We start from the raw sequence: 24,371 nt of genomic DNA on the forward strand, positions 1-24,371 counted from the left end.
CTATCTATCTATCTATCTATCTAGCAACAGCAGTTTAGAAACCTAAACACATCAACAGCATCATGTGGCAACACAACAAAGTCATCTCTCAGCTAATGTGTTCACCAGTTTTCATCTTTTCTCTGCTCTCCTAAATGCAGGATGGAGAAAAAAGAAAAAGGAGAAGGAAAGGAGAAGGAGGTGTTTTGTTGTCATTCTTCTGACCTGAGCCGCTCATCTTCCTCAGAGCCCAGCGGGAGCTCGGCCGGCGCTCGCCTCGCCTACCCAGGGTCCTTTTGGTGTGTGCATATCATTTGCATACATTTCTTGCCGGCTGACGAGGCCTCACTCTCATTAAAGCCTCGTCTCACAAATCCCCCCCCCCCCCAGAATCCTGCTGGTCCTTGCAGCTGTGAATCCGTACCTGTGGTGGTGGCCGCTGATTATGGCATGCTGTTGTCCAAAGGCAACCAGACGAGCAAGGGTGAGAAGATGGGGGGAGGAAAGACAAGTGAGAAAGAGAGGAGATGTATAGGAAGAAAGGACAACAGTTTCTGTGCAGTGAAAACAAAAGAGAGGAAGAAAAAAAAACTGCAGTCAAGAGAGAGAGAGCGAGAGAGAGGATAAATGAGTCCTCTATGTGCGGTGGAGCACTGTCTCCCTCTCTCTCTCTCCCACTCTGTACATGTTTCTCTCCTTCTGACTCTTGAACCAGGCTCCATTTTGTGTTAAGCAGCTCCGTCTCGTGACAGATATCTGGTGGGGTCAGGGGTCAAAGTTGAGGATAGGGTCAGCTGTAACACAACATGTAATGGAACTCTGCAAACTGTCTCTCTCTCCTCCTTCCAAATGTCTCTTCTATCAGTCTGTCCCCCTTGGCCAAAAAGTGCTTCACAAGCTCCAGGGTGATGAACGATTGCATCTTATTTTTTGCAAATGTCAGGATAAGCTTATCTTCAACAAATCCAATGGACAGAACAGAACCAACAATGCCTTACTGGACATTCAGCCTGAAAAGAGGACTGTGTTAAAAAATAAACAGAAATCGGAGGGGAATATTGCTCCTTCAGCTTTGATTAACAGATCCACAAGTTAGAAGGCTTATCCGTACCAAAGCCCTTCACAATGATTTATAATACTACGAGACAAGATTTTACAAGTGTGTAAATTTCAATGATCACATCAATGATCGCAAGGTAAACAGTAGAAACACTGCCTCCACTTTACAAAGTACTATACCAAGAATGTGTGCTCTCACGTATTTGACTGGCCAAGGTGGCACCTTGCCTGATGATGTTGCATTGTGTTGTGTAAAAAGTTGAGCCGAGATTTATATTTTTTGCTTGACGACCCTGCATGTTTGTGCATTGGCACCACCACTGCATCAACATGATCTTCTCACTAAGATGAATGAGAAGACTGCATTTTTTTCACACTGTGCTAATGTAGGTCTGAACACAGCCTTAGTGCATCTCTCAATAGTTTCCAACTTCCCTATTCAGCCCCAAGGCCATTTGTTCCAAGTGAAGACATACGTCTTTCAAATAGGTGACAAATATTTAGGGTAATAAAAAAAGGCTAAATTATTTCTTAAAACGGCTGGGCATTGTAGTTTTTAGCAAACATTACTCAAACAGGACCGAGTACATTTTTTATGGAGTATTTTCAACTGTGGATTATTACATCTTCCTTTGGAAGTTTGGTATGCACTCATAAAACAGAGGAACAGAGGGAAGAGTTGATGGAGTCAAAACCATTACACCGAAGGAATTTATACTTTACTGCATGTAAGTAATGCTAGCACAGACATAGACTCACACACACGCAAAATGAATCAACACATAGTACAAACATGCAGACAAACCACATCACTCAAACCTCCACACCACTGAACACAAGTGCAGGGCAAAAAAGACAGAGAGAGAGAGAGAGAGAGAGAGAGAGAGAAAAAAAATGATGAAGTCGGACTTGAACATCAAACAATAAACAGTCCATTAAGTCTGTGGGTGGAAGGGTTTGGGGGTGGAGGGGGTGGGAAGGCAGATATTGGGGAGGAGGGGGTAGAGGAGTGGTGAGAGTTTATTTAAAGCATGGTGACCCCGTGGCCGAAGGCTGCCTCAGTGCAGGGATGAATAAAACTTTTATGGCTCATAAAACACAGCGACCCCTTCTCTGAGACTAGCTTCACAGTGTTTATTCCTGCTGGGCCGGCCAATCAGATTACTTCAATCTCACACACATACACACAGAGAGAGAGAGAGAGAGAGAGAGAGAGAGAGAGAGTTTAAGGAATAGTTCAACATTTTAGAAAAATCAATTTATGAACTGTCTTTGCAAGAGTGAGATTAGAAGAAATACGTATCTCATGTCTGTGCATTACGTTCACGGCTGGAGTTAGGACTGATAACATCGTAAAAATACAAAAACAAAGTAAAATCACAATCCCTAACCACAACCTGACTCCAGCTAGGTAATGACCACGCAGACATGAGGTTGAAAACAATCTTCTGATATCACTCTCAGAAAGAAGGCTACCAGACCTACTTCCAAAAACTTCAAACAGCTCATTTGTTTTAAAAAAGTGCAAGAGAAAAGGAGTGAGTAAAAGTCAGTTGGGGAGGCAGGAGAGAGGTAGCAAGGGAAAGAGAGGAGGAACAAACTTAGAGGCAAGAGGAGAGAATGGAATGGAAGCCAGAGGAGGATTTAAGTTGTGGAGGTGGAAAAGAGAAAGAGAAAAAGGGAGAGCAGTGTTAGAAACGATAGAGAGACAGAGGAGATCACAGATGAGACCATGCTATTTATTCACACAGATATGTTTATCACACACACACTCACAGGTACAAACTATCACCAGCGGATTAATCAAACCCATGTGAACTGTGCTTTTTGCCAAGCACCATTTGCCTCTCTGCAAACAGGCCTGTGACAGTCTGAAGCTGAGGTGTCAATCCACGCCACAATCACCCCAGGGTGCTGGGATTTATAAACAAGCAGCTGTCAGCTTGTTTTAACACTCAGCCATTTTCTAACCAACCACTTCACTCAATCTGCAAGGTTCGCCGAATTCCAGGAGTCATTATGTTGATGTGTTCATTTTTAGTAGCCACTTTTCCAAGGATTCTTTTATCTAATTCTTCTTCATTTAGTGATAGCCTACATATACCAGAATAACTTTTGTTAAATCACAAAAAAGAAGTCTAGCTTAATCACAGTGGATAATAATCATAATCACTAGCATTTTACGTGCATATCACAACACTAGATGTGTCGTCATTTGCTCTCATTTAAACATGTAAAGTGTTGCAGCTTTAACACGATCACATCCTTATAAAGTGACTTGGAAACATTGGTGCAGATGTTCTTTGTACACGTCTGTTTTTTTTGTGGGTGTCCATGTATGTGAAGTGGGAGGAAAAGTAAAAGTAGAAAAAAAAGCAATGTGTGATTGCACGTTTTTAAACTTGTGTTGAATCTTTGTTGTCAAAGTAGACATGTGTGACTGTATCGGACAAAACACTGAGTGTGTGTGTGTGTGTGTGTGTGTGTGTGTGTGTGTGTGTGTGTGTGTGTGTGTGTGCGCTACAGTCCGTGACCCCTCCCTACCCCTCTCTTCCCTCCTTGTTCAGCCCAGCGGGTGTCATTCTCAGGTCAAGAGACTGTAAATATACACAGTTAGACCCCAGAGCCATAAATCAGAGTAAACAGCCTGAACTCCTACATGAAAAGATAACATGAGACAGACATGATTCGACTGCTGGAACAGAAAATAATAGCACACATTCACAGCTAACAGTAAGGTAAAACAATCATATTAACACAACTAGCACTAAAACTATACTGTTACACACACACACACACACACACATTATGAAAATAGAACTATAAAAAACAGTGATACTGCTATTGTAACGTACTATGACTATGACTACAACATGCTAACTACCTTTGTTATTGCAAATACAATAACAAACACTATTTTTAATCCAAGACAACCAAACTGACATTATTCAAATGAAAGGTAAGTAATACAGGTCATGTTTATTAGCACATGGAACATGGATGAACATAAAATGCAGTTGAGAGCTCAGAAAAAGTGAGTGGACCTTGAATTTAGATGATTTTGTCAAACATGCTAAACCCAAGCTCAAGAACAGACTTTTAAATATTACCAAAGCCTAAAGATAAGTGATATAAATTGACATCTTACTACAATTGGTATGAAAAACACCATTTCTACTGCTATATATTCATATGCATTACTCTGACTACTTGTGCAACTTCCAGCAAATGCTATTACCTCCCCCACCACTACACCTGTTATTACTTACCTGTCTTTACTACATATATGTGTATAACGTGTGTAATAACAACAGAGTGTAAATTGTAATTTCCCCTTGTGGGACTAATAAAGGAATGAAGGAAGGAAGGAAGGATAGTATGTATGCTACTTTTCTTGATATCATGTCTTCTATTTATATGACATTAATGTTATTGAAGAGTTGAAAGTTGATTTCTGGGGTGAATCTGTTTAAAGACTTTCTGAAAATGCAGGAAGACAGCTCTACAATTGGAATGCAGTTGTGCTGAAGCTCATCAGTTCTTTGTTTATTTTCATTATCAATATCCATGATACATAAAATACATAGCGTTTGTACTACCAATACTCTCTTTTGCACTTCTGAATGTATTCTTCTTATATATTTATTCAAATAAATCCTAATAATAATAATACATTGAATTTATATAGCGCTTTTCACCAACTCAAAGCCACTTCAAAGGTGAGGGTGTGATTGAAAACATAGATCAAACAAATTGACAGGACATTTCCACAAAAGTATAAGAAATACTGTACACCCTGGGACTGAATATTGATGATCATACACACAGTGGCAGAATATCTATAATCATGTTTATGGAAAACCCTAAAGTAAAGGTCACCTACCAAAGGTTGCCATTAGTGCCAGGTGTCAAGCAATATAAAGACAACTGTTAAATATAGTTTTAAAATGATGCATCTCTCATTCTCACACTTTTCAAAGATGTTTTACGATCCAGAAGGTATTTATGCTTTGCTTCAAGGCAATGTGCCTTTTTAAACTACTTTTTTATTATTCTTGTAAAAGACAGAGCCATCACCTTTCATTCTACACGTCTCTGAAGGGCAAAATGTAGTAACATAAAGAAGTTAAGAATTCTTTGTCATAATCAACGACAAAATGCTTTTTTCTGAGACTCAATTAAGGGCAAGTCACACCCATTGTGCTAACCGTTGTTGACTTATGTCTTTGCAGACAAAATGGCAAAAATATGCCCTTTTTTACTGATTTTATTTACAACAAACCTAGTGTTAGAAATAGATGCATGTTATGTTGATACAGTAACTTTGAAAGGCAATGGTACATAATGCTTGTAATTATTTTTGGAAGATGTCCTTTTTTTCTCCAATTAAAGTTGTTCATATTCTTTTGTAATCCCTATTGTACTTCCAGAGCTAAAAGTCATGCATGAAGCCAACTAATCACAATGGTCAACATATGCATTGAGGGTGCAGCAGTCCAAAATCATCATTACCTTTGCAAAATTATTCACAAGAGACAGTTTGGTGTCTTTGCCGCTCCAAACAGTCTCAAATGTAGCCTACGTTTGTGTGGTTTGAAGACTACAGAACTTCGTTATGCATCATGCACCACCATACCGGCCAGCTGCCTGCTGTGATAGATAGTATGTGTGCTTCAACAAATTTTACAAATAAATAAAAGTTAAATAAATCTCCATGGCTAAAGCATGGTCAATGTAATATGCTGTTACTGTTACAATAATGTCAGCTCCTGTCCAGAAAATCAGCCAAAGACTACAGTTATCCAGCCTTTAAAGATAATGACTGAGTTCTACTTGAACTCACTATGCGCTGGAGTTCCCATAACTAAATTACACTAAATAATATCATTCACTATGTCATCTATGATGGCGACTCTTTGGAACAAAGGTGTGAAAGTGGAATACAATATGAATGTATTTTATTTTCAACACCCTGGCAACAGTTAAAACTAAATAAAACTAAACTTTACATCATCTTCTGATATCAGGGGGCAATTAACTTGAACTGCATTACATTTACATCATTCCATCTGTTATGTCTGAGGCAGTAAATGTTTTTGCAGGCATTAACGCGTCATCAAAGTGTCCAAAATCCTAGAAGGGTTTGATCCTCTGGCTCTCTGGAGGGTCGGTGGACACAAAGTCTACAATTATCTCTCTGTTATGTCAAGTGCGCTTGAGCCAAAAATTGCTTGCCTTGGATTGTTCAGAGCTATCAGGTTCCCATGTGAAAACACAAGGACTATGACATCACTGCATCACTTAGCTAGCTAGCTACCTCACACACACACACACACACACACACACACACACACACAAATCCCTGGTCTTAAGCATGTGAGGCCATCACAGACCGTTTGTCTCTCTCTTCACTGACTTCCATTAACCAGGGGGGTTTGGGAAATGCGGTACCATAGAAATGTGTCACCATAATGGCACCAGAACACTCCAAATGTGTCATGAGAGACGTATGATGTTTTTTAATGAAACCAGGGATTGATCAATATAGCTTTTGTTTGAGACCGAATTTCAGAAAAGTGAAGTAACATCTCTGGTCTCTTTCACTATACAGAATCAAGTCTAAATAATACACTGCAGGAAAAAGATTCTCCAAAGAAAGTTTGTTTTGCCACACACTAAAAACTCAATCTGCAGCTGTTAACAAATGTTACCAAGATTAATACGTTTGGGAGTTTCAAGCAGCTAAATCTCCTGCTGACAATATAGGAGTATTTGTGTGGAAGTTGTCAGTAAGTGATGTTTTGTGCCAATTTTATCCATCTTTACATTTTACTTTTTTCGAGTCCAAAATATTTCATGTGCAAATAGGATAGGACACAAGGAATTGTGTTCTGTGCAAGGCACAAATGGCTTTGGTTCAGGCCAATACGGGTACTAATACTACTGTAACTGTCTTTATATAAAATGTTAAACACCATTTTTCGTTTTTTAAGTTGTACTCAAAATTAAATAATGTCTTGGTTAAAGTTTTACCACTTGGTTACAATCATTAAGGCAATGTTTTCTAAATTCCGCAGGAGCCCTCGTAATCTGTAGAATCTCTAAAATGTTAAATAGAATGACCATTTCTAAGACTGTCATACATTCTAAATAATTCTGACATGACCTTGTGTAAAACTAAAGAGGAAGTTAAACCAATGTTGTATTAGACCATAATTCATAACCTCACAAGGGTCATTATTCATTCCTTCTCCATCTTAACACTGACAGTTTCCCTACACTTTAACTGCCACCACCAACGGCAGTGCAATAACACACACTTTTATAAAAAGGCACACACAGTAATAAATTACTAAGTATATGCAAATATCCCATCAAACTATACATGTCACTCTTGTCGAAACACAGATACTGAAGGGACTATGGAGCAGACAAGCCAGTGTTTGTATCCTCCTCTTAACATGACGCCTACATTCTCTCTCATCATCAGTCAGATACTGTACAATAATGTGAAATGCCTTTAAAAAACCTAAAGTGAAAATGTGATGATGGGATTCAACCCAGATGCACGTCAAGCTTGGTCAGGTTTAAAATCATGTGCATCCTGCTGGATAAGACTTAATCAGATCATGATCAGCTTGAGAAGATCTTAAGAGAGTCACTGAGACTAATCTAGATGCTGGTTTGAATGGGAGAGATAAAGAAGAAATCCGAAAAGGGATTACATTTTTTTTTGTTGCACTTTTCCACTGTGTAGACATCTACCATCTTAGGTGTCTGGACTCTTTCGTTGTATGGTACAACCAGATTGACATGTACAGTAATTCAACTCTAAAAGTTAAGGCGTTCACCGTACTCTAATTAGAGCAGGTACATACTTGTATTGCGCATGAAGCTTAACAGTCATGGCTTAGTCTAATACATTACCACGTCACTCACTGCACTATTCTTCTTGTGTTTCCTTTGTTTTTAAGGTGACATTTTAAAATTCAATTGTGGCTTGTTATTCATTTTCTTTTTACATGAGAACAAATTATGTTTTCAGATACAGCTACAGTGAGTATGCCATGGAATATAACCAAACATGCTTGACTGATTACAACACGCACATAACTACACACAAAATTTGATTTTCATTCAAAAGGAAATGCTTTAATCTGTGCTATTTTAGAGTTTTACGTTAATTAAGGACTCCAAGTTGTGTTTGAGAGAAACTTTAAATAAATCAAGCAGACTGACTGAATGTTGGCCATGGTCACTTACCACAGTGGAGATTCAGCAGCAGACACTGGTCATATCACGGTCCCACCTCATGGTTCAGCAACTTGAAATTCTGAATGTGATCTTTGACTGGCTTACCTTCGCCCACACACACATGCTCTTTGTCTTTGTATTGGCTTTGATAAAAGGGCTGGGAGGTGGGGAAGGGAGTAGCGGAGTGTGTCAGCTCCTGGAGTAGGCTTACTGTGCTGGGAGATGCACTGGGCCATTACACACGACCTCTGACCCCAGCAGGCACCCTAAGGTGAAATGACGCGAGCCTGGTCTTGCTCAGCTGGAACAAGGGAGAGGAGGAAGGCACAAGATGACTTTATGTGTGTTGTTAGTGGTTGTGTACATGCATATGGGCCTGTGTGTGTTTATACATGCACTGACGAGTGAGTGTTTCATGCATCACACCCATCATAAAACAGACACCATTAGCCCGGTCCCAGGCACACTGACAGCTGCAGGCCTGTCCTGTGGCTATGCAGATGTGACAGCGGGTGTAAAATATGAATTTTAATCACAGCCACCTCCCTCCAATTACCAGCCAGCGACCCTGATGGTGATCTGTCTGGAGTTGGGATAGGGTAATTACAATGCACACGTACAAAAAGTATGTCAGTTTTCTTTCATGCATAACCGATGTATACAATATAACAGAATGCAAAAGTCTATTTAGAGTTGGATGATTTGCAGTATCATGGGTGATATGTATAATCTTTTATAATAACATCGGACTCTGAAATGTTAATTGATAAGGTACTTGTCCATTTTGTTGTTCAGAAGAGTGGAATTTCCCCTGTTCCTTTTGCCTGTTTGTTATTACATATGCTTGATATTTCTGTACGCACTCTTGTTGTGAGAACATACACAATTATAATTGTTTTATGCGATATGTCATCTGTAAAACCACTGCCAAAAAGGAGGTGAGATTTATTTGTAAGATAAAAGTCCAAATCTGACAATCAGGGCAAAAGAAGTGCCTTAGGCATTAATACAATTTACACAATGTAGTTCAGAACTACAATAAATACAAATAATATTCCACTCGTGGCCTCCAGGCTCATATTTCACAGATAAGGAAGCTGCGAGGATGAACTCTCACTCCATGTAAACCTTGCAACAACAAACTGCTCACTGTTCAACGCTCTGCAGTTACACACACAACTCAATAAATACACACAGACCCATTTATCTAAACACACACACAGAACTTAATATTAGGGATTATTAATTAGCGAGGACTGTCTCCATCCTCTGGGTCTACATGCCAGTCATCCACGGCTGGGACGAGTCTGTCCTCATTAGCATGACCCTCCTCCTTGCTGTCCACTCCACTGCTCAACACACAACCACTCAAGCATGGACACCCTGCTAATTATGGCTTAATGTTGTGTGTGTGTGTGTGTGTGTGTGTGTGTGTGTGTGTGTACACTAATCAAGGTACATGACTTGATGGTCGACACTAACAGTCTGCTAAGAAAAGAGGAAAAACTGCCATGTGCAAATGTTCTCAATTTATTACATTTGCCGGTCTGTTCTTGGCAACAATTAAGAACAAAGGATTATAAAGTAATGACCATCTATGTATGTCCTTATTTAGCTTCATTTATAACACCAAGTCAAAATGTCTTTTGTTACTCAAATAATTCATTTTTAAAATAATATCCTCTGATTATATATTTATTATTGTTTTTACAACTTATCATTACTTGTGTTGACATAATGTGTTAATATGAAATATTTAAATCGTATTTCTTTTTTTGATCAAGTTATAGAAGTTTGTATTGTGATATTTAATTCAATAAACTTTAGACCGTTAGACCGATTTTAATACTTATAAAATATAATATATTAATCTTAAAGTCCAGTTATATTTTATATTCAATTATTTTTATACCTCAAACTTTAAACAGGGAATTCAAACCATGTAGAAAGTGAATTGATTGGATCTGAGCTTTAGGAGGTAAAAGCTTAAATAATAGTTTAAACAATGCTCAATTAGATAGTAAACAGTATTGATTATTGTAATCACCATCACAATACATCAATTTCAGAAGGTTTTGGGCAATTTGTGCTACAACAAGGTCATAAACTTATCGCCTTGTTTACCTCAGTAGTCACATCTCTTCTCCTTCAGAAGCCTCAGCGGATCCACAAGACAAGAAAAATGTAGAAAGTAGTCAAAATTGGGCCTCTGAATCATCAATAATTTGTATTACTGAATGCAAAGTTAACAAAAAACATATTAAACCATTTCATTGTGAATTAATAAGGCCATAAAGTCCATCCACCAACTCTCATTAGCGTTTAATCACCATCTACCATCTGCACCACTCATCAAGTCACAGCTGAAAGCTAATATATATAATATATATATATAGTATATATATATTATATATTATAATATATATTAATATATATAACATATATATATACATCATATATATTATTATACATAGGAAGTTTTAACAAGTAAAAAAAAAAGTGTCCACATTCATATGTAAATAAAAACCAGGGCGAGCCTGCATCCTCAGGCGCCCAAACGCTCCTTTGTCCGTCTCCAGTCAGATACACTCACCAGAAGCAAGGAGGGGAATGGGGGGAGAGGAGGAGAGAGGCGGGGGGTATGTGACCAATGCCAACCCACCCTCCTGCCAGTGGGGGGGGGATCACACTGGGAGGGTCAGAAGACAGCGAAGAGGGTGAAAGGTCAGCAGCACAAGAGTGTGTATGGGGTTCTAACTATTGTTTCCCACTAGTGTGTGTGTCTCTGTCTGTGTGTGTATGTGTCTTATTTCCCAGTGCTTACATCACTCAGTAAGAGATCCCATTAGTGCTCTGTTAACCAAAACGGCAATAAAATTACGAACAATCAAAACTAAATTAAATAGTTATGCCCCAACTTAACTCTTAAATTTGTCTACTGAGGGAATTCTACACTCAGGAAAATCCAAGGGGAAACAGCCAGAGGATTACGGATTTGAAACTAAATGCAACATACAATAGCTTTTCTGTCGAATTCAATCGACGTAAAAACGAGTTTAAGTGAGTAGGAATTTTCTCACGTGGTGTAAATGCACGGCGATTATGAAAGTCATTTGGAGAGGCTCTAAACATCTCCAAGCAATTTAGAAAATACTCAAGGACACATGAGGTAATCGCCTCAGGGTGCCAACTCGCTTCAACATGACAGTTACGATTAAAAAGATTTCCACACACCACACGTCTATGTGCCCACACAGAAAATATAGACTTCCTCCTCATGCAGACATTTAGATTCATGCAAATAAACACATGTGTGTGCATATGACACATATATACACACATCTTCCAACTTCTCTCACATCACAGAACTGACCTCCTCTGCGGGGCGGAGCACACACACACACACACACACACACACACACACACACACACACACACACACACTATAGCCAGCATAAACAAGAATGACAAGTTGAGATTAATGAAGGGCCCAGCAGTGACAGACCAATTTAATTGTCAACCATGATGGCCATTGAATTCCACCAGTGTATTTATACAAGGTTACCGTAGTGCCTTAAAATGTTGCTAATTGATCATGACCAATAAGTAATTAGAAAAACTGATAGTGTGTCCTTCCTCCACACGTGTCAAAGGCACACACTGTCTCAGGGGCAGTGAGGAGGGAAGAGCAAGCTTGAGAATAATGAGTAAGAAGAAAGAGATTTGAGATAATGTGTGACATTTTATTGTTAGTCATGTCAGTTGAGAGGCTTTATACTGTAGTTGCCAAGGCAGCAGATAACACAGTGGTATAACATTCTATTCCTTTGTTTTACCATTTAGTAAGTTTTATTCTTGTGTCAAGAGAAGACAGGCAATGTTATTGAATACAGTTTGTGTTGGATTTAGAAATGACTGTCTCCAAATATCCTCAATAAAGAACTCTCTTAATAGTAGATCATCCATCCATGAAATGTATTTGTAAATACTGTGAAATTGTAGGAATTCTAAGCCATGCTTCAAATGTTTGATAAAGTGGATGATAATTCTGTGGGTGTGGCGATAAACCATCTTACTCAGTCCCAGCCACTCACATTACTCACTCCATACCTACTAAACAGCTACAGTGGCATCAGACAAAGATGGCTCACCAAATGGAGAGAAAACTCCAGACCAATTTTTCGTGGGAAAATATCACAGTGTTGCATTATAAATATGGCTGCATTTTTTAATTTTTTTTTAAAGTTTCACTTTGTATGAGAAGATATTGAAAGTCTGTGTAATTTTTTTAAGATGCAGAATCATATCCAAATATCAGAGATTACAAGTACAGCTGAGCTAAGGTGCGTTTATAGTCAAAAAAATATGTTTATTAGATGAAGAATAAAAAAATAATAAACATAATCATAAAGTTCTCTAAATGGGACCACAGTTTGTGTATGTGTGCACATGCATGATGCAAATCCAACTGTTGAGTTTGACTTTCTGAGCAATTGTAGCCTGACAGATAGTTGATTAATGTTAACATAATGTGAAATTTCACAGGATTCCTATTATTCATATTTTACAGTATATTATATCAAACATACATTTTACCTCATAAAATCAAATTGTGTAACGTAAAAGTACTACTAAATGTTGCATGAAAAAAAAAAATCTATATTTAAAGATAGAAGTGACCAAAAACTGTAAAACAATTATAATCATGGTTCCTGTTTTTTTCCTTCAAATATTCAATGTAGGTTCAGCTAAATTCTCCTTCATCTATTACCTCTCACTTGTTCTTCCTGCCAGCTCTGGTCTGATCCAAGCCCGGTTCCCAGGAGGTTTTTCTGGGTTATTCTAACCACTGAGAGTTGACAGTGGCCTTGGCTCCCTGGCTTGACTTCACGTCCTCCGCTGGCAGTCCAAAGCCTGGCTCACTGGGAAGGAATGTGTGAGAGAAAGACAGTGTAAATAAATACTGTAGGGTCGAACGGTGACACCACAGCCAGAGGAGACCCCAGTGTTAAAAAATAAAAAAATTAAAAAAATATCTCAGCAGCTGGATAGCATATTGAAAACCACTGTAGCCACCTGTTTTATTTGTAAAATATGTTACATTTAATTTGTATCAGATATGAATATCTGATTGAAATGTGCTCTTTTTACAGACACACACACACACACACACACACGTCTAATTGTATCAGATCAATGGAAAAATGAGAGTTAAATGTAAAGTTAAATATACACCTGCACATGTGTGCATGACATTTACAGAAAGCGATATCAAACACATGCTGGTAATCAGAGTCTGCCTTCCTTCCAACTGATTTGTCAAACAGAGTATTCAGTTTTCTGATTGATATCTTACACTGATGGGTGGTCAGATAAAGCCCTTTTTCCCCACATGCACTGGGAGACTTTTTATGGGAACTAAAGTGTGATTTATGGTTCTGCAGAGGCTCCACGCAGAGCTTTCACCGTAGCCTACGTAAGTGGCCTGAAGTTTATACTTTGGTGTTGGTGTGTACGTCAAATCTGCATGTGTGTTTTTGTGCGCGTGTGTGTGTGTGTGTGGGGAGTGTTTGGTACAGCGAGGTAAAAAAACTGTCTCCACGTACCTACGTATGTAGCCACAGCATTGATTTTACGCTAAACTAAAAATCACGCTTAATAAGTCCCAGGTACTAAAGGAATTAAATAAGGAAGTTCATTGTGTATTTGTTTTTTTCCATTTCGAACATCTCAAGAACTGTGAAGGTTAGACAAATAAGACAGATAACAGGTTAACAAGTGATGACTTGGTTTGAGATGTAATTTCCACATGCACAAGCTGTTGTGTGAACGGGATGTTTGAATAATGGAAAGGAGACATGCAGAGGTGGTAAGCAAGACAGACACCACCGGAATGGCAAGACACTCATTTCCAAATGATATGCTTTACTTTATTTTTTTTTATTAAAAAGGTAAATATTCATCAAGAACAAAATGAAACAATGGCTTTCATTTTTGTTTCTCTTGTTTGCATTCTATTGCCCATTATTCGCTGTTGTGTAGAGTGACTGGAAGGTGGCTACATTACCTAATCTCAATAATAGCTTTTGTTGTTGAGAAATGAGACTTTTTTTTTTTTTAGCAGGAATCAAGACTTTTGTTTAACCATTTGCTGACACTCAGCACTGCACGCAGATCAAGGAACAAAAAAAAAATCATAAACAGTTTGCAAAATGGTTCATATCCACTAAAAACAAAGTCAAACAAATGTCAGCATGTCATAACCTATGAGATATTGATTCACCGCCTACTAACACACATACAGTATAATAAAAGGCATATTGTTATCTGGGACAGTAAGATCTTACTTAGGCATCTGTACTCCAATACTGAGCAGGTTACAGTGACAATGGAGCGTCTTTGCACTGATGGTCAAAAAGAGCATTGCTCTATCTTCAGACAGGGTGTTTTGGTTAGTGGCTTATTCATGGCAGCCGGGCACAGGGTATCAGTGGTGTGTGTATGAAAGTTTAAACTGTAGCTGAGTTACTGAGACCTAAATCAGGATACGGATACATAAACTGGACATGACAGGTTCAATGCCTCGTTATGCCCATATTAGGTCATTAATGATGCAGCAGCCATGTGCATAAAGTTTGATGGGAACTCCTTCCAAAAGACCCCTCTCTCTCCCTGACTGTGTATAATGTAAATGACAACTTTTAGAGTAAATCATGTGTCATACTTTGCATGGAATCTGATCTCTATGACACAGTTTGAATGTCACAGCCAATTTTGTTTGGATTTGACACGTCACTGCTTATTGAAGCTGAGTTTATATTATGAAAAGAGAGAAGGTGCTCTGACTGGGATATGTATGTGTATATTACAACAGATGAGTAAAACAATACGTAAACATTATTGTAATACCTTTTTGGGACATTAGAAAAGAAATGGGCTCAGATTTGAGAACCAGACATTCAGATGTTTTGATTGTAAGCATCCTTAGTGAATTATGTGATTTGAGCCAAATAACTGCCCTAATGTACATGCTGATCTATGGACTGTTCTCTTCCAAGTGGACTGTGATGAGGTCTACATGAGGCTTTGTGGTTGTGAGTTTAACTATCTGACAGCCATCAGCCCCTCATGCTTGAAAAGGTTCCCTGAACTGATGCTCACATTTCTTTATGCTTTCTAAACTGGTTGTAAACACCTGACAGATTCTCAAATGAGAATGAGAGTGCCTTTGTTTGTTTAGTGTAAATTTATAAATTACTTTTTAATCACTGTCTGGAAAGATAAAATACACTCTACCTTTTTTACAGTTATCAAAAACCACAAAGTTACTTTGTTCATATCCCTTGTTTGCAAGATTTGATCCCTTAAAACTGCACAGAGAGGCAAAATAAAACTGTTCAATTCTACAGTAGCTCAGATAAAAAAAACACACTAAAGGGTGTGATTGCACCTTTAGATGTTATGAATGCTGATTAAAGTGGCAACACCTTCAGTTCTAAGCAGCTGATACACATAGCCTCCATATATCACCCTGTAAACATCTTTGCCAGTAGGAGTCATCTATTTTGTCATTGAAACCTCTGTGACATCACTGATATTTCAGCAGCAAGTGCACAACATTTACATTTGCATGCATCGCTAAAAACACATGCTTAAGAACTGCTCAAAACCCTCCCCATTTTCCCACGTTTCCTTAGGGCCTGCTGTTAGCGTAAAGGCTAATGATATCTCGGGGGCTGGGTGTGTGTGTATTTCTGTTGGTACGGGTGCTTGAGGTGGGGTAAAAGGTGTTCACCGTACTTGCTGAGTTGATACGAACCTCTGCAGACACCTATACTGAGGAGGGAGGGTGTGACCTCATCCCTGACATAGGAGATAGCACATGTCACACAAATTAACACTCGCAGAGGCAAACACACAAAGACGTGTATAAATGAGAATTGCACAAAAGGCACCGTCCAAAACACTTTCATCTACACACATGCGCAACACACACACACACACACACACACACACACACACACATCCTCCCCAACCCTGTTTGCCACCTCCAGCTCTCCTGTTGGCCGCCGGCTGGTGAGCACAGTAAGCAGTGTCACATAAGAGGATGTACACAGGCTATGTTTCAAGGTAAGGTGTGTAACAACAGAGGAAATCAGGGAGCTGATTAAGGTCTTGCAGGTAAATAAAACATTGGGACATCTATTATGAGAGACCCAGGTACTATTGCATGTCTTAGGTTTAAGTTGAGGAATGTACAGTAACAAGAGCCGCAAAAGGAATTAAATAAGGACTCTCTAATGGAGAGAGAGCACTAATTCACAAAAAATTATAAATTAAGACCCATCAATCAAAACTCCGCCAGTCTTGATCATCCAAAGTAAACACTTTGGAAAATATGGAACCTAACACATCATTCATCAAGACAAGAGATGTTAGCATGCGTCTAAGCTTTGCACAATTGAATGATACTTGCAGAAATTGTCCATAGAGCATATATAGTCAATACAAAGTTTCCAAAAATTACATCTTTAATGACATAGCAACATTTTGTATTGGGTGTTTAAAACATTAAAAAAAATAATAATTCTGTTTTACATTGTTGCTCGTTGCTATTAAGGTTTGCTTTCAACGTTGCCAACAGAAATTGGTTGTATCACCAGCTTCATACAAGTAACAGAAGAAAAGTAACAGAGACTGAGAGGTGAAAAGTGAAAAAGATAGATGAGCCAACACCAATTCAGTCTCTGTAGCTCGCTTGATGATCCAAAATAAGCACTTGACCAAAGCTAACATCATATACTGGAGCTATATTTATGGTGCAGATCAAATATTTAGATAGTGAGTCATAAAGTCTGGTCCTGGAAAACAGCTGCTGGGGTATTAGGCACTGCAACATTTTGGCAATTAAAATACTTCATTTTTCTAGCAAGATATGCTATTACACATGCATAGTTAAACATTTAAGTATATAGGATGAAAAACAGCTTCATGCAACATCCAAGCTGTCATCTCTCCAAACAACTTAATAGTATTCTTTTTATTGTGACATTATGTTTTATGTTTGCATTTTTAGTGTCCATTTTTTAGTGATCAATTATCTAATAATGTGATAAATAGGAAAAATGCAGATAAACAAGCAAATAAAAAAAAGTGAGCGACAGGATAACTTGTACAGAAGTATTCAGTGTCACACATAAATTAAGCAAAGAGCAAATATAAACTCAAAAAAAGAAAAAAAAACATGATAAACAACTACTTCATGTACATGCATGGAAAAGGATGAGTATAAATGTACACATTTGGGCAAGAATCAAGAAAGATGTAAATAAAAATGGTAGTGGTATTTAAAAAAGTGACAAGAGAGCAAATTGTTATTTCATATTGTGAGCCCATTCTGATGAATGTAACAGCGTTGAGGGTGGTTTGATTTTAAATAAGAGGAGCTTGTTAATCTTGGAGTCTTGGTGGTTGGGGTGAGCAGCCGGGCTGGCGGGAGTGTGTAGAGTTTAAGCTAGAAAGATCCTGGAAGTGAATATGGCTCCTTTTTCACCTGACATTTAAATCCCACTATGGAAATTTGAAAATCATAGACCAAGACAAAACTGAAATATTTTATTGTAATAACTAATCCTGTGCCATGGTTGGAAAGGATAAAGCGAAAGAGTGCCATGCTACATCCGAGTGATAAATGTCTTTTTGGTGGAAACACCAAAAGTTGACGCACAGATCAAACACCTTAAAACCAAGGATGAAAAAAAAATCTCTTCACAGGAAATCTTCGTCTTCCCTGGCTCACTAAATTGGCACAACAGCCACGCTTTAAAACTTGATCTTTAGTGAATAATGGATCGTGGCACTATCAAATACACGAGGACCAGCCTCGGTATCCTAGACTAAACACTGGCCTAGATGCAGGGATGAGTTATGTCTATAGTTTCTTAAATTTTGAATGAAAAGCAGTTAATTAGAGATAAATAAGTCATGCCAGGCTATCGGTGGCTGTAAGGCCGGTGTTTGGTGTCAGATAGTAGATCTAAGCCACAGCAAGGTTCAGATTAAAGTCAAGAATGGAAACTCACTGCTTCAAATGCTCATAGCACACACAGCCGTTTACCAGCTACATTGCTGACATGTCTAGTCTAGACTTTATTTAAACTATAAAGCCAAAGGTATGTGGACAGCCCGTTGACATATCTTTACTTTTTTATGGTTGTGGCTAGGCCCGTTTACTTCCAGTTAAAGAGAATCCGCATCCAATTTAGCAGAAAACAGTTTGGGGAAAATCCCTTTCCGGTTTCAACATGTTAATGCCACTGTAAACAAAGCTCGGTCCTTACAGAAAACCGTTCCTATTTTGGGGTTTGGGAGAACTTGAGTCCTGACCTCAATGCCATTCGACACCTTTGGTATGAACTGGACTGCAGACTGTGAGCCAGGTCTTATCAGCCAACCTCAGTAACGCGCTTGTGGCTAAGATTCATTTGGTCAAATAGTGTATTTAGACATACAGTATAAAAGCTGGTGTAGGTACTAGGGGTGTGTAAACAGTTTGTTTTGTAATGAAGTGTATACTATCACATGGGAAAAGTAACTACATTTACATGTCGTTAATGTTTTCTTTTTAAATGAGAATCATTTTTGAAACAAAAATCAATTTTCAATCAAATCTTGAGCCTAAAAATCTATATTGAATCGTGACTTTTTTTGAATCGTGCACCCCTACCAGGTACCATTGTCATTTTTGCCATAATTATCATTTTAACATCATGGTAGAAAAAAAGACATTTAGACTTGTTTTGCCAAGCATAAAAAAAATTGATAGAAATTAAAAAGTTGCAGCTGTGGAAAGGATCTGAAATGTTTTTATATTATTTAAGACTTTCAAAAAGGCAGCTTATGAAGTCTGCATTAAATACATCTTTGAAGGACATCTCTGCCTTTCATTCTTAGTTTTCTGTAGCAATGATTCATAAACAGACCTCATTTGACTTCTGCTTTCAAATGCAGCACAAAATGAGACAAAATACCACCAAGATCCAGAGGGGCATTATGGAAATGGAGGAAGAATCAGGTCATGTTTGACATTATGCACAATATGTACAGAGGAATGGGGGACAAAAAAGAGCATTAATACAACTACTAAGAGACTCTCTTCCCCAATCTTATTCATTAAACATAGAAAGTTCTCACACTCACACTGAATCCCCCCCTTGAGATGAAATTCTAATGTGATATTAAGAGAACTGGGACAATGGCAGCTTATTACCATGAAGCCAAGGCAGGCAGGCGGCCATGTCCTCCGTGTGTAAACACGAACGGAGCAGAACACTTTACAAGATGCAAACTCCGACGTTGTCTCACAGCAAGCACGGAGAGTAAAGCTCTCAAGAGTACAGCAATTTCTTGGATCTGTATTCACGCAGCTTGTAAGCTTGTTTGTACGAACAGAGGTTGGAATTGCAGCTTTAGTCTTGAATAAGGATCAGCTCTCAAGAAGCACTCACGCTACATTAAGCAGAAACAGAGAGGTGAGGGCATCCAGCTGGTTACACACTTCACCTCACCTGACATTGTGTGCTTATAAATGTAAATTATATACAACATATTTTAGTTTTTGATGCAAGTATGAAGCTTTTCAACCAGCACATACTGCAGCCAAGTTTCTCATTTAGATCTTGCATAAATTACTGTGTTCATTTTTCCAACCTCTCGTCACCTTTAGAGTGAAAAGTTTATCACCTTGGAAACACAAGCATCACATTTTACCATCTCTCAACTCTATTGAAAAAAAGCCAATTAGATAAAGACAAACACATGCTGTTTGTGAGATTTGTATGCTGTTTTGAAGCACCACTGATATCAAGCTCTTTCATCTTAATATACTTAACATCTGTTGTTCTGTTGATCGTGGTATTTCATGAGAACAGAAGTGCAAAGAGATTTTAGCAAAAGAAAGCAGGTTATCAGTATCAGTATTCTTTTTTTCATACATACCAACAATAGATCACTAATTAACTAAACAACCTTGTCTCCTAAAAAAAAAAAAAATCACATTCCCACTCAACTAAAAAGGCATTCTCTATTACATTTAGAGGTAAAAGTATTTACACGTCCTCGTATATTGTCCCAAATGGAGCATCCTCATACCAGCGACAGGCGCTCATTGCGTGCAGTCTCAAACACATGGTTAATGTTCTGAATTTTAAACAAAACTACTTGGTTAGGTTTCGGAAAACATCATGTTTTGTTTTGTTTAAAAGAGGAATGGTTGTTACATATACCTAAATTATGAATGAAAGTTAAAATATTTTGTTGACTTTTGGTTTAACACAGGACACAACGGTGGTCTCGTAGGTGAAAGGCCGATGTTGTATTTCTCATACGTCACAAACAAACGTTATCCGGGACAAAATGAATTTCCCTTGAAACGCAATTGAGAATGCAGTTTATTTGTATGGGAAAGTAACGTTTAGGAGACAGGGCTCATGAGGAAGATGTCAATCAGAGTAAGAAAGCCACAACGAATTATTTCCCAACCTTATTTCCCGTCAGCTCTATGGATTATATTAGAATCTTCTAAGTCATCGATTTGGTTTTACTGCCCACAACTTTACTGTGTTGGTTCTCCCACTGCTCGTATCAACCTTGTTTCCAGATGCAACAAAGAGCTGATAAACCCACTGGTCTGCTCAGCATCAAACAAACACAGATTAAGTGACTAGCTGGTACCAAAGGTACAAATAAAAACCCATATGTGATTTGGTCTCATCCAAGTTGGTTAAAACAATTCTGCTATCTCATGATGGATACTTAAATTCAAACTTCTTCAATAAGGGTGTCTATGTCCTCACCAGCTATACATCTGTTTTCCCCACCTCATGTTGTGTTTACAAGTTACACTTGAAGCCTTTGAAAAAACCTCTTCAACAGCAGCGTGACAGAAAACTACACATCTAGTTGTATATTTATTGATTTTTGGGGTTTGCCTCGGCAGGATAGCCCAACCTCACCTCTCCAGACAGTCAGAAGACAAAACACTGACCCAGATACAGATACAAGGCCCAGACATTACCTTCTCTCCTAGTTTTAAATACAAGTCTACATCTTGGAGGCTGGTAGTGGAATCAATGACCATCTCCAAGTGTGATACTGACTGCCAAATGTCAGCATGCTCTACTGCAAACCCTTCTAGCACTGCTTAATTTATTACGTTTAAATTAAATCCAGTGAAATTCAATATTTTAATTGAATGTTTAGAGCCTGAGTGTTCAGTGATAAATTTCCATTGGCGCCCAGCACTCCACTATCATGTTTCTCGGCCTAATTACATTTGCATAAATGATGGTCACCGTTATTATCACGGGTTGGGTAGGCAGTAGAGGGGTGAAAAAAGGAGCTGTGCAGGTTGTGCTGAAAAGGTACTGTCATTTTTTCCTCCGTTGTGATGACCCACAAAAGCGCTAAGGATACATGTCTCTCTAGTGTGGATAGTGAGAGTGGTAGGTTTCCAACCAAATGAGGTTTCCAAGAAGCAAGCACGGGCAATATCAAGTCTCAGTCCCTGAACAACCACTGATGTGAATGACTGATCGGCAGCAGTTCACCTCAGACAGAACAGAGGCAAACTATCAGTCAGTTACCTACTGTTTGAGATCAATGAAAAATAAATGTATTTCATCTTGATAATGTCAGGCAAAGCTAATGTAAAGACAGTACAGTTTATTATGTGATGACCTTTACCTGTTGTTCATTTATCCTTGTTAGAGACAGGAGAGGTCAAGGTACGCTACACATTATAACCATTATTACTTGGAGTTTAAACTAAAGAGCCTAAAACTTAAACCTGCATTAATCAATATTTTTGATTAACTGTAACAGCTAACTCTGCAGCTCTACAGGCCTTTGTTCTCTTTCAGCTCAATATTTTTTAGGTCTATACTGTGGTTTACAGCTTGCAGATTCACTGTGTAGTTGATTCTCATCGATATAGAGAAGCAATTTGCACACAACCCCCCCCCCCTCTAACATAACATGTCATATAACATACCATGCACACTACTTGCCCAGCAACAAAGACAGACAAAGTTAGTTAGCTAGCTGAAAACACAGTTAGCGTGTAGCTGGTGAACACAGTTAGCAGGTAGCTGGTGAACACAGTTAAGAACTAAGCAATTAAAAAGCCATGTATTTTACCAGGAGTTGGTGAAGACAGAAACAGGGCTGAAAGGTGAAATAATATTGGACTTACATTCAACAGGGCAGAAACACGACTCCAAATGAATGCTAATGTTACTCCATGTCTGCTTTATGTGTAAATAGACACATTTTTGCTAACACGTGGTTTTATCAAAGCCTTTTTTGTATGATTGCCGAAAGCATAAAACAAAACAACCACTCCTTATTTACATAGCTAGAAATTTCACTAATTGGACTAAACCACCAACGGGGGAGCTCCCAATACCAACCATTTACCCTTGTACAAATAGACGATAGATTTTTAAAAATACGATTTTCCATTACAATTGCACATGCAATTACAGAAGCAAGCATCCATGTAATCACCAACTATAATAACAAATTTCTTCAAAAACGCATATATCCCGACCCCCTTCTCCTCAAACATGGTGGAACCCGGAACTACAAATAGACAAGATATCATGTCATGTAGCTCTCTCCGCTCAGAGCACTGTCCAGCAAAAAGCTTTAAAAAAAAGCTCTGACAAAATACATTAAAGTTAAAAAGGCAATGAAGGCTAACCTGTTCAGACTATTTACAAAAATGTAAGTATGTTTGCCTTTAAAGAAATGTATCTGTGTCAACTATGCAACAGAAATGCTAAGACAGAACAGACGATTGTGAGGATGATGTATATACCACAGCGCCCCCCCCCCCCCCCCCCCCCCCCCCCCAATAGCCCACCATGGGTTTCCGTAAGACTTTTAACTGATGGCAGTGGGTAAGGTGATCCCTAGTAACAGTAACAGCACTTGTGGTCATATGTACACAGTGCTTCAGAGCTCCCAAGTGGGTGTCAACCACTGATGCAGGCACAGTGTGGGAACAATATGTTCCTAAGGAGGAGAGTGGGATGGGAAGAGATGAGCAGAGAGACATGGGTGTTGGCAAGGGTGGCAGCTGTTCCAACTTTTAAACAGACTGAGGTCACTTGAGTTTTAAACGAATGGGTGTAAGTTTGTCCACAGCAGGCCTAAAGTAGTGCTCAGTCTGACTCAATTTTATTTTAATAAACTACTGTGATATACTCTATATCTACCCACTCCTTCTCATCTCTCTTGTGGAACTCATCCTAAAATGTTCTTAAATTGTTTGGTTTATTTTAAAATACTATCCATAACACAAAACCACAAAACCCTTTCCCACCATGAACAGAATGAATGTGGTTGTGGTTGGGATATAGTGGATGAGTCTGGCAAAGAATTGAAGAAAACAAGACTTGTGAAGTCAAACAACAGGGAAACCAATATAAAGCCAGATATCTTACCCAGGAGATGGCAGACCAATTCCAAAGATTACTTTTATACACTACTAATTTGAAACAGTAAATACATTTTGAAAGGAACTTACAGAAAATGCTTTTATTAAATTTGTTTTGCCAAGTCATAAAATGTTGGTATTGAATGTTTCTGCAAATTGACTTTTGTTCACATTTGTTTTACCTCTGCTCGTTTATATTTTATATCTGCTCGTAGCAAGCATGATTTATTCATGGTTATGTTTAAGCACTCACAGTACTTGGTTAAGGTGGGGGAAAGATTGTGGCCTTGGTTAAATATTGAAAAAGTCAAAAGTAAATTGAAGCACAGCACAGATTGTGTTTGGTTTATTATCATTTACCCAAAACCACAACCTTTCCTGATCAATGTGCTTTTGTTTCCTAAACACACAGAATACAAACCCTGGTCTTCAGTGTTAAAGTCCTGTGCTTTGGAGAAAAAAAAATTGTCAGTTAACATAACCCAGGCAGCCATTATATGTTTACTCTCAAAATGTAATTGGTATGTAAATAAGTAGTAGGCTATATAAATGTGATTTCTAGGTCACAATGAAAAAAAAA

The sequence above is a fragment of the Etheostoma spectabile genome, chromosome 17 (assembly GCF_008692095.1).
Source record: "Etheostoma spectabile isolate EspeVRDwgs_2016 chromosome 17, UIUC_Espe_1.0, whole genome shotgun sequence".
NCBI classification, from domain to species: domain Eukaryota; kingdom Metazoa; phylum Chordata; class Actinopteri; order Perciformes; family Percidae; genus Etheostoma; species Etheostoma spectabile.